This window comes from Siphateles boraxobius, unplaced genomic scaffold (genome assembly GCF_051911475.1).
Source record: "Siphateles boraxobius isolate OS27281-9 unplaced genomic scaffold, OSU_SipBor_1 62, whole genome shotgun sequence".
NCBI classification, from domain to species: Eukaryota; Metazoa; Chordata; class Actinopteri; order Cypriniformes; family Leuciscidae; genus Siphateles; species Siphateles boraxobius.
In genome coordinates, this window is record NW_027509189.1 from 598,517 (window position 1) to 610,905 (window position 12,389).

General features: G+C 45.3%; 1 protein-coding gene across 2 annotated transcripts in view; it reads right to left on the reverse strand.

Annotated features, from left to right (window-relative positions):
• wnt7bb (wingless-type MMTV integration site family, member 7Bb) overlaps positions 1 to 12,389 on the reverse strand; it is a 48,728-nt gene that overhangs the window by 6,041 nt on the left and 30,298 nt on the right. The gene's annotated exons all lie outside the window — the stretch shown is intronic.

The following is a 12,389-nucleotide window of genomic DNA, read 5'->3' on the forward strand; positions in this document are numbered from 1 at the left end:
CAAGCCAGAACACCCAGGCAATCACATAATTGTGCAAAAAAAAAAAAAAAAAGCAACTGCATAGCAATACCCAAGCAACTAGCCGGAACACCCTGGCAATCACATACCATTGTACCAAGAAACAAATTAGAGCACCTTAGTAACTGCATAGCAACAGTCCAATAACCACATAAAATTATTTTTTAAAAATAGAACGAAGAAACAGCATAGCAACACCATAGCAACCACAAAACACTGTGCTGAAAAATAATAACCACACCTTAGCAACTGCATAGTAACCAGCCAAAATACACTGGGCAACCACATAACATTGTGCTAAAAACTGATTAGAACACCTTAGCAATTGCATGGCAAAACCCTAGCAACCAGCCAGAACAGAACACCATGGCAATCACATAACATTGCCCCAAAACCTGCGATGAGATGACTAAACGCCTGTGAAGAGACGACTCGACGCCTGTGAAGAGACACCTCAACCCAGGCGATATGTTATGCCCTAAATTAGTACATGATTAACTAACTGTATTTTTCTATGTACATTTCTTAAATGCACTTTCTGTAAAGCTGTTTTGAAACAATATGTATTGTGAAAAGCGCTATACAAATAAATTTGAATTGAATTGAATTTAATAACTGTGCTAAAAACCAATAAAAGAACACCTTAGCACCTGCATAGCAACATCCTATCAACCAGCTAAAACACCCTGGCAAACATTGTACTAAAAAAAAAACGAGAACACCTAAGCAACTGCATAGCAACACCCTAGCAACCAGCCAGAACCCCTAATATAATGGCAGCAACCTTTGCGTGTGCAAACACCACTTGTGCTCTTTAAAAAAAGTCAAAAAAATTATCTACACTGTTAGAAACTAGTATTTATATGAGCAACAAAATCAGTTGATTTGATCAGATAATCAATATCTTAAACCAAAAACATGATTTGGTATCTTTACATAATGACTAAAAATGAAAATGGACTACAGTGCATGGAATATACAACTTTTTTTTTAATTTTCGAATTTTTATGTAATTTCAAAAGAGAATTCACTATTGCTTTCGCAGATGAAAGATTATAGTGTTTCTGTACACCTATGGCCAAGCGACTGCAGCTGTTGAGCTGGAGGATTCTCAGAGTGTGAGGAAGCAAAGCCAAGGTGCTGTCCAAAGTGCTGAATTCTCCTGCCAGAGCACCTTACAAACCCACCACAAGAAACACACACACATCTGGAGCTTTATTTAACATGACGCCTGGATGACATTTACAGTATCAGCTGAACAATCTGGGGAAATGAATTCACTGATGAAAGCAAACTTTGATCATCTCAGAAGAGCCAAACACTGCTGATGAATGGTAATAGGAATTGGAGGTGAAATGTTAAAAGTGGCATGAAAATAAATGTTACAATGAAAAAAAAAGAGGTTCTAAAATATATTTTGGAGTTTAATTTTGGACCAGATTCACCCTTCAAAATTTGTTTGTGGAAAATGTTGCATGTAGACCATAATAGCCAATCTCGTCTTCCAATTAAATACAACCAATCATGTGTCATTTTGGTGACTATAAACAGTGTTTTTGCCATGTTTGCAACGCCTCCGGGCAGCTCTTCTGTTTCAGGCATCAAGTCCTATCTATTTGAATGGGGGAATCCTGAAAACTCAAAAACAGTTAGCAGAACTCACATTTAAATAACATAGTTCAAATCAGCAACAATATCCGACATGAACTGTCCCATAAATGTTGTTTCTTGTGCTCTAGCATTCAAAAAACTTATTTTTCAGCAGCAGCAGTGATGCAATGACTGATCACTGAATCACTGATTGGCTCTTTTATTTAGAAGGCAGGACTTATTCAGTCATATTGCTCATTGTACTTCCACCCATTCAGAAGTAATATATGAGTGTAGCATCTTTGTATATCTATAGTTTTTGCTATAAACCAGCCAACTTGTGATGACAGAAAAGACTTGCACTCCCCATGCACACACACACACACACACACACAAACTGGCATGTTCAAGTCTCTGACTCAAACGCACATATACACACAGTACCAGTGTTTTGGCAAAAGCAGAAAAAAAAGTTCAGTGCCAAGAAGAAAAGTGGCTGCATGGACCAGCATTTGGATGCATGCAGCACACACACACTCAATAACACTCACACATACACAAACTCACTCACACACACTCTAAAAAGTGTTTAACCAATCACTGCACTATATGATATATATATATATATAGAAACACTCAAAAATACATTTTGTATAGGACTCACAAACAAAACTTCCCAATTTAATTTCCTGAATTATCCTAAAATATAGTCTCGCTCTTCCTCACAATCTTTCCCATCCCTCGCGCAGGCGGTTCCCAAACAGGCTACTGTCCACAGCGAGTTCATACACACACACACACACACACGCGCCACATTGAATAAAGCCCATCTGAGGAGGCCAGAACTCGACTCGAGTGAGGAGCACCCTGGGAAAACCTCGGATCCTGCCAGTGGAAAACTGGACTGACCAGAAAACCCTCAGAGAAGTTGGAAGGGAAGAACAGAGGAATATTAAAACACATGTCTAATAGAGTTTAGTGGCAAGTGTCTGCGACAGAATCCAAGATCGCTGTGTCTCTGCTTACCCTCGCTTCACGTGTTCATCCGCTGACCTTACGTGGAGAAGAGTGTGTCCGTCACGCCGACTGACCGCTTTGGCTCAGAACACGAGAGCAAACCACTAAACAAATCACGTTTGACACGGCTGAGGAGATTTACAACCTCAGAGCGAACAAACAAACGATCCCACTGAACCCGAGCAGAAGCTGATGCTCCATTCATGAGGAGACAGACCCGATGAGGTCAGCGAGAGCATCCACACACACACACACACACACTCACACAGCGAGAGCATCCACACACACACACACACACACACACTCACACAGCAAGAGCATCGAGACACACACACACACAGCAAGAGCATCGAGACACACACACACAGCAAGAGCATCGAGACACACACACACTCACAGCGAGAGCATCGAGACACACACACTCACTCACTCACACAGTAAGAGCATCGAGACACACACACTCACACAGCAAGAGCATAGAGACACACACACACAGCAAGAGCATCGAGACACACACACACTCACAGCGAGAGCATCGAGACACACACTCACACAGCAAGAGCATCGATACACACACACACTCACAGCGAGAGCATCGAGACACACACACACAGCGAGAGCATCGAGACACACACACAGCGAGAGCATCAAGACACACTCTCTCACACACACACACAGCGAGAGCATCAAGACACACACACAGCAAGAGCATCGAGACATACACACAGCAAGAGCATCGAGACACACACACACACACACACGAGAGCATCAAGACACACACGAACACACAGCAAGAGCATCGAGACACACACACTCACACAGCAAGAGCATCGAGACACACCACACACACACACACGAGAGCATCAAGACACACACACACACACAGCAAGAGCATCGAGACACACACATTCACACAGCGAGAGCATCAAAACACATTCACACAGCGAGAGCATCGAGACACACATTCACACAGCGAGAGCATCGAGACACACACACACACACACAGCGAGAGCATCGAGACACACACACAGCAAGAGCATCGATACACACACACTCACACAGCGAGAGCATCGAGACACACTCACACAGCGAGAGCATCGAGACACACATTCACACAGCGAGAGCATCGAGACACACATTCACACAGCGAGAGCATCAAAACACATTCACACAGCGAGAGCATCGAGACACACAGCAAGAGCATCGAGACACACCACACACACACACACGAGAGCATCAAGACACACACACACACACAGCAAGAGCATCGAGACACACACACTCACACAGCAAGAGCATCGAGACACACCACACACACACACACGAGAGCATCAAGACACACACACACACAGCAAGAGCATCGAGACACACACATTCACACAGCGAGAGCATCAAAACACATTCACACAGCGAGAGCATCGAGACACACAGCAAGAGCATCGAGACACACCACACACACACACACGAGAGCATCAAGACACACACACACACACAGCAAGAGCATCGAGACACACACACTCACACAGCAAGAGCATCGAGACACACCACACACACACACACGAGAGCATCAAGACACACACACACACAGCAAGAGCATCGAGACACACACATTCACACAGCGAGAGCATCAAAACACATTCACACAGCGAGAGCATCGAGACACACAGCAAGAGCATCGAGACACACCACACACACACACACGAGAGCATCAAGACACACACACACACACACACAGCAAGAGCATCGAGACACACACACTCACACACCGAGAGCATCGAGACACACAGCAAGAGCATCAAAACACACACACACACACAGCGAGAGCATCGAGACACACACACACACGAGAGCATCGAGACACACACACATTCACACAGCAAGAGCATCGAGACACACACACACACACAACGAGAGCATCGAGACACACACATTCACACAGCAAGAGCATCGAGACACACACACACTCACACAGCAAGAGCATCGAGACACTCTCACACACACAGCAAGAGCATCGAGACACACACACACACAGCGAGAGCATCGAGACACACACAGCAAGAGCATCGAGACACACAGCAAGAGCATCGAGACACACACACAGCAAGAGCATCGAGACACACACAGAGAGAGCATCGAGACACACACACACACACAGAGAGAGCATCGACACACAGCGAGAGCATCGAGACACACACAGCAAGAGCATCGAGACACACACACAGCAAGAGCATCGAGACACACAGAGAGAGCATCGAGACACACACACACACACACACACAGCAAGAGCATCGAGACACACACACAGCAAGAGCATCGAGACACACAGAGAGAACATCGACACACAGCGAGAGCATCGAGACACACACACAGCAAGAGCATCGAGACACACACAGCAAGAGCATTGAGACACACACACAGCAAGAGCATCGAGACACACACAGAGAGAGCATCGAGACACACACACACACTCACAGAGAGAGCATCGACACACAGAGAGAGCATCGACACACAGCGAGAGCATCGAGACACACACACAGCAAGAGCATCAAGACACACACAGCAAGAGCATCGAGACACACACAGCGAGAGCATCGAGACACACACACAGCGAGAGCATCGAGACACACAGAGAGAGCATCGACACACAGAGAGAGCATCGAGACACACACACACACACACACACACACACAGAGAGAGCATCGAGACACACAGAGAGAGCATCGAGACACACACACACAGCGAGAGCATCGAGACACACACACACACAGCGAGAGCATCGAGACACACACAGAGAGAGCATCGAGACACACACACACACACCGAGAGCATCGAGACACTCACACACAGCGAGAGCATCGAGACACTCACACAGACGGCATCGAGACACAGCGAGAGCATCGAGACACACACAGCAAGAGCATCGAGACACAGCGAGAGCATCGGACACACTCACACACAGCGAGAGCATCGAGACACACACACACAGCGAGAGCATCGTGACACACACAGAGAGAGCATCGAGACACACACACACAGCGAGAGCATCGAGACACACACACACAGAGAGAGCACCGAGACACACACACACAGAGAGAGCACCGAGACACACACACAGCGAGAGCATCGAGACACACACACACACACAGCAAGAGCATCGACACACAGCGAGAGCATCGGACACACTCACACACAGCGAGAGCATCGAGACACACACACACAGCGAGAGCATCGAGACACACACACACAGAGAGAGCACCGAGACACACACACACAGAGAGAGCACCGAGACACACACACAGCGAGAGCATCGAGACACACACACACAGCGAGAGCATCGAGACACACACAGCGAGAGCATCGAGACACACACAGAGAGAGCATCGAGACACTCACACACAGAGAGCATCGAGACACACACAGAGAGAGCACCGAGACACACACACACAGAGAGAGCACCGAGACACACACACAGCGAGAGCATCGAGACACACACACACAGTGAGAGCATCGAGACACACACAGCGAGAGCATCGAGACACACACAGAGAGAGCATCGAGACACTCACACACAGAGAGAGCATCGAGACACACACACACAGAGAGAGCACCGAGACACACACACACAGAGAGAGCACCGAGACACACACACACAGCGAGAGCATCGAGACACACACAGCGAGAGCATCGAGACACACACAGAGAGAGCATCGAGACACTCACACACAGAGAGCATCGAGACACACACACACAGAGAGCATCGAGACACACACACACAGAGAGAGCATCGAGACACACACACACAGAGAGAGCACCGAGACACACACACAGCGAGAGCATCGAGACACACACACACAGCGAGAGCATCGAGACACACACACAGCGAGAGCATCGAGACACACACACAGCGAGAGCATCGAGACACTCACACACAGAGAGCATCGAGACACACACACAGAGAGAGCATCTAGACACACACAGAGAGAGCATCGAGACACACACTCACAGCGAGAGCATCGATACACACACACAGAGAGCATCGAGACACACACACACAGAGAGAGCACCGATACACACACACAGCGAGAGCATCGAGAGACACACACACACAGCGAGAGCATCGAGACACACACACACAGAGAGAGCATCGAGACACACACACAGCGAGAGCATCGAGACACACACACACACAGAGAGCATCGAGACACACACAGAGAGAGCATCGAGACACACACACACAGCGAGAGCATCGAGACACACAGCGAGAGCATCGAGACACACACACAGCGAGAGCATCGAGACACACACACAGAGAGCATCGAGACACACACACACACAGCGAGATCATCGAGACACACACAGAGAGAGCATCGAGACACACACACAGCGAGAGCATCGAGACACACAGCGAGAGCATCGAGACACACACACAGCGAGAGCATCGAGACACACAGCAAGAGCATCGAGACACACACACACACAGAGAGAGCATCGAGACACACACAGAGAGAGCATCGAGACACACACAGCAAGAGCATCGAGACACACAGCAAGAGCATCGAGACACACACACACACAGCGAGATCATCGAGACACACACAGAGAGAGCATCGAGACACACAGCGAGAGCATCGAGACACACACACACACAGCAAGATCATCGAGACACACACAGAGAGAGCATCGAGACACACAGCGAGAGCATCGAGACACACACACAGCGAGAGCATCGAGACACACACACAGCAAGAGCATCGAGACACACACACAGCGAGAGCATCGAGACACACACACACAGCGAGAGCATCGAGACACACACACACAGCGAGAGCATCGAGACACACACACACACAGCGAGAGCATCGAGACACACACACACAGCGAGAGCATCGAGACACACACACACAGCGAGAGTATCGACACACACACAGCGAGAGCATCGAGACACACACACAGCGAGAGCACCGAGACACACACACAGCGAGAGCATCGAGACACACACACACAGCGAGAGCATCGAGACACACACAGCGAGAGCATCGAGACACACACAGAGAGAGCATCGAGACACTCACACACAGAGAGCATCGAGACACACACAGAGAGAGCATCGAGACACACACACACACAGCGAGAGTATCGAGACACACACAGCGAGAGCATCGAGACACACACACACAGCGAGAGCATCGAGACACACACACACAGCGAGAGCATCGAGACACACACACAGCAAGAGCATCAAGACACACAGAGAGAGCATCGTGACACACACACAGAGCGAGAGCATCAAGACACACACACACACACACAGAGAGCATCGAGACACACACACAAACAGAGCATCGAGACACACACACACAGAGAGCATCGAGACACACACACACAGAGAGCATCGAGACACACACAGCGAGAGCATCGAGACACACACACAGAGAGCATCGAGACACACACAGCGAGAGCATCGAGACACACACACAGAGAGCATCGAGACACACACACAGAGAGCATCGAGACACACACAGTGAGAGAATGGAGAAGAGTTACAGTGATGAGATGAGTTCAGACACACACACACACACACAGTGAGAGCATGGAGAAGAGTTACAGTGATGAGATGAGTTCAGACACACACACACACACACACACACAGCGAGAGCATAGAGAAGAGTTACAGTGATGAGATGAGTTCAGACACACACACACACAGTGAGAGCATGGAGAAGAGTTACAGTGATGAGATGAGTTCAGACACACACACACACACACACACAGCGAGAGCATAGAGAAGAGTTACAGTGATGAGATGAGTTCAGACACACACACACACACACAGCGAGAGCATAGAGAAGAGTTACAGTGATGAGATGAGTTCAGACACACACACACACACACACACAGCGAGAGCATAGAGAAGAGTTACAGTGATGAGATGAGTTCAGACACACACACACTCACACACACACACACACACAGTGAGAGCATGGAGAAGAGTTACAGTGATGAGATGAGTTCAGACACACACACAGACACGCACACACACACACACAGCGAGAGCATGGAGAAGAGTTACAGTGATGAGATGAGTTCAGACACACACACACACACACACACAGCGAGAGCATGGAGAAGAGTTACAGTGATGAGATGAGTTCAGACACACACACACACACACACACACAGCGAGAGCATAGAGAAGAGTTACAGTGATGAGATGAGTTCAGACACACACACACACACACACACACAGCGAGAGCATAGAGAAGAGTTACAGTGATGAGATGAGTTCAGACACACACACACACACACACACACACACAGCGAGAGCATAGAGAAGAGTTACAGTGATGAGATGAGTTCAGACACACACACACACACACACAGCGAGAGCATAGAGAAGAGTTACAGTGATGAGATGAGTTCAGACACACACACACACACACAGTGAGAGCATGGAGAAGAGTTACAGTGATGAGATGAGTTCAGACACACACACACACACACACACAGCGAGAGCATAGAGAAGAGTTACAGTGATGAGATGAGTTCAGACACACACACACACACACACACAGCGAGAGCATAGAGAAGAGTTACAGTGATGAGATGAGTTCAGACACACACACACACACACACAGCGAGAGCATGGAGAAGAGTTACAGTGATGAGATGAGTTCAGACACACACACACACACACACACACACACACACAGCGAGAGCATGGAGAAGAGTTACAGTGATGAGATGAGTTCAGACACACACACACACACACACACACACAGCGAGAGCATGGAGAAGAGTTACAGTGATGAGATGAGTTCAGACACACACACACACAGTGAGAGCATGGAGAAGAGTTACAGTGATGAGATGAGTTCAGACACACACACACACACACACACAGCGAGAGCATGGAGAAGAGTTACAGTGATGAGATGAGTTCAGACACACACACACACACACACAGCGAGAGCATAGAGAAGAGTTACAGTGATGAGATGAGTTCAGACACACACACACACACACACACACACACAGCGAGAGCATAGAGAAGAGTTACAGTGATGAGATGAGTTCAGACACACACACACACACACACACACACACAGCGAGAGCATAGAGAAGAGTTACAGTGATGAGATGAGTTCAGACACACACACACACACAGCGAGAGCATAGAGAAGAGTTACAGTGATGAGATGAGTTCAGACACACACACACACACACACACACACAGCGAGAGCATAGAGAAGAGTTACAGTGATGAGATGAGTTCAGACACACACACACACAGTGAGAGCATGGAGAAGAGTTACAGTGATGAGATGAGTTCAGACACACACACACACACACACACACAGCGAGAGCATAGAGAAGAGTTACAGTGATGAGATGAGTTCAGACACACACACACACACACACAGCGAGAGCATAGAGAAGAGTTACAGTGATGAGATGAGTTCAGACACACACACACACACACAGCGAGAGCATAGAGAAGAGTTACAGTGATGAGATGAGTTCAGACACACACACACACAGTGAGAGCATGGAGAAGAGTTACAGTGATGAGATGAGTTCAGACCCACACACACACACACACACAGCGAGAGCATAGAGAAGAGTTACAGTGATGAGATGAGTTCAGACCCACACACACACACACACACAGCGAGAGCATAGAGAAGAGTTACAGTGATGAGATGAGTTCAGACACACACACACACACACAGCGAGAGCATAGAGAAGAGTTACAGTGATGAGATGAGTTCAGACACACACACACACACACACAGCGAGAGCATGGAGAAGAGTTACAGTGATGAGATGAGTTCAGACACACACACACACACACAGCGAGAGCATGGAGAAGAGTTACAGTGATGAGATGAGTTCAGACACACACACACACACACACAGTGAGAGCATGGAGAAGAGTTACAGTGATGAGATGAGTTCAGACACACACACACACAGTGAGAGCATGGAGAAGAGTTACAGTGATGAGATGAGTTCAGACACACACACACACACACAGCGAGAGCATGGAGAAGAGCTACGATGAGTTCAGAGCATCTGCACTGTAAACTCAACGCTGTCAGTAATAAAGCAATCAATGTCATTACATTACTTAAAATATGTATTTGCATCATTTCTTATAATATATAAATATTATAATGTATTATAATATGATAATAGAAAACCAAGGAAATAAAATGCACTCGGATGAATTCAAACAGGTACACACACACACGCAGACTCACACACACATTCACATATTCACTCACACACTTTCACGCACACACTCACTCTCACACATATACACAGACTCCCACACTCTCACTCACACACACTCACACACTCTCTCAAACACACACTCACTCACTCTGCCACAGGTCTGACACACACAACCTCAGCAGAATAAAGCAGAACTGAACTGATGACGACACATGACCGATCAAGTCCACACGCGGTGTGTGTGATCCAGCACTGACTGCAGTTTATCACTGTGACCGTATGCATTTCTAGATCATTCTTGCTCCATGTAAAGCCGGTCTTATTCAGAACCGCTCACATATGAACAATATCTGAGATCAGATATCAGATGTGTTCAGAACACATGCAAATTAGGCACTTTATATTTATAGTGATGAGGGTTAAAATCTGTCCAATCAGAGACGAGCGATGAGGATCTGATAGTGACAGGCAGACTTACTTACATCGGATGTTCCCAAATCCTGTTTCCCTGCACACACACACACACACACACACACACACACACACACACACACACACACACACACACACACACACTGGAGGAGTCGCTGAATCAGCACTGTCCTCTATTTTCACACACACACACACACACACTCACAGAAATACACAAAAATAATATATAAAATAACTTATAATTTATGTGTGTGTGTATATATATATATATATATACATATGTTTTTATTATATGTATGTTTATGTATACTATTTATACTTTTATTGTAGTTTCTTAAATTTTTCGTGAATTTTAATTGGTCATATTATAAATATAAATATTATATATAATATATACATATATACACATAAATAATCATATAAATTTAAATTATAAAAAGTATACAATGAATAAATAAATATGAAACAATATATATATTGTTTTTATTATATATGTTTATGTATATATTTATACTTTTATTTGTTTTTTCTTATTATTTAATTTTTATTGATTATATTATAAATGTAAATATTATTAATATTATATATATATATATATATATATATACACACACACATATTATATAAATATAATCATAATCATTTAAACATAGATAAATGATAATAAAATACAAATAAAAGTATAAATATATACATAAAATTATAAATGAAACAGTAAATAGTATGGATACAAATTAAATGAATTATATATTAAATTACATATATATATATATATATCTACATAAAATAATAATTAAAAATAATACATAAAATGTCTCTCGCATCATGCTGTCTCTTATTCACTTTCCTGTCATAATAAAGCAAAAAATATATAACATAACAAGATACATATAAAGTTCTATAATATATATAAAATATCCATTTGTCGACTATCCATATTCATGTTTCTAAAAAGTTTGTGTTCTGGAAGTAGCATAGATAACTTATCTCTTCATTATATTCCTACTTCTCGATCCCTGATGAGAACATGTAATCCCTGACCTGCACTAAACACACACATTTCCATACGGATACACTCATTCGTCTAACAGATCTCT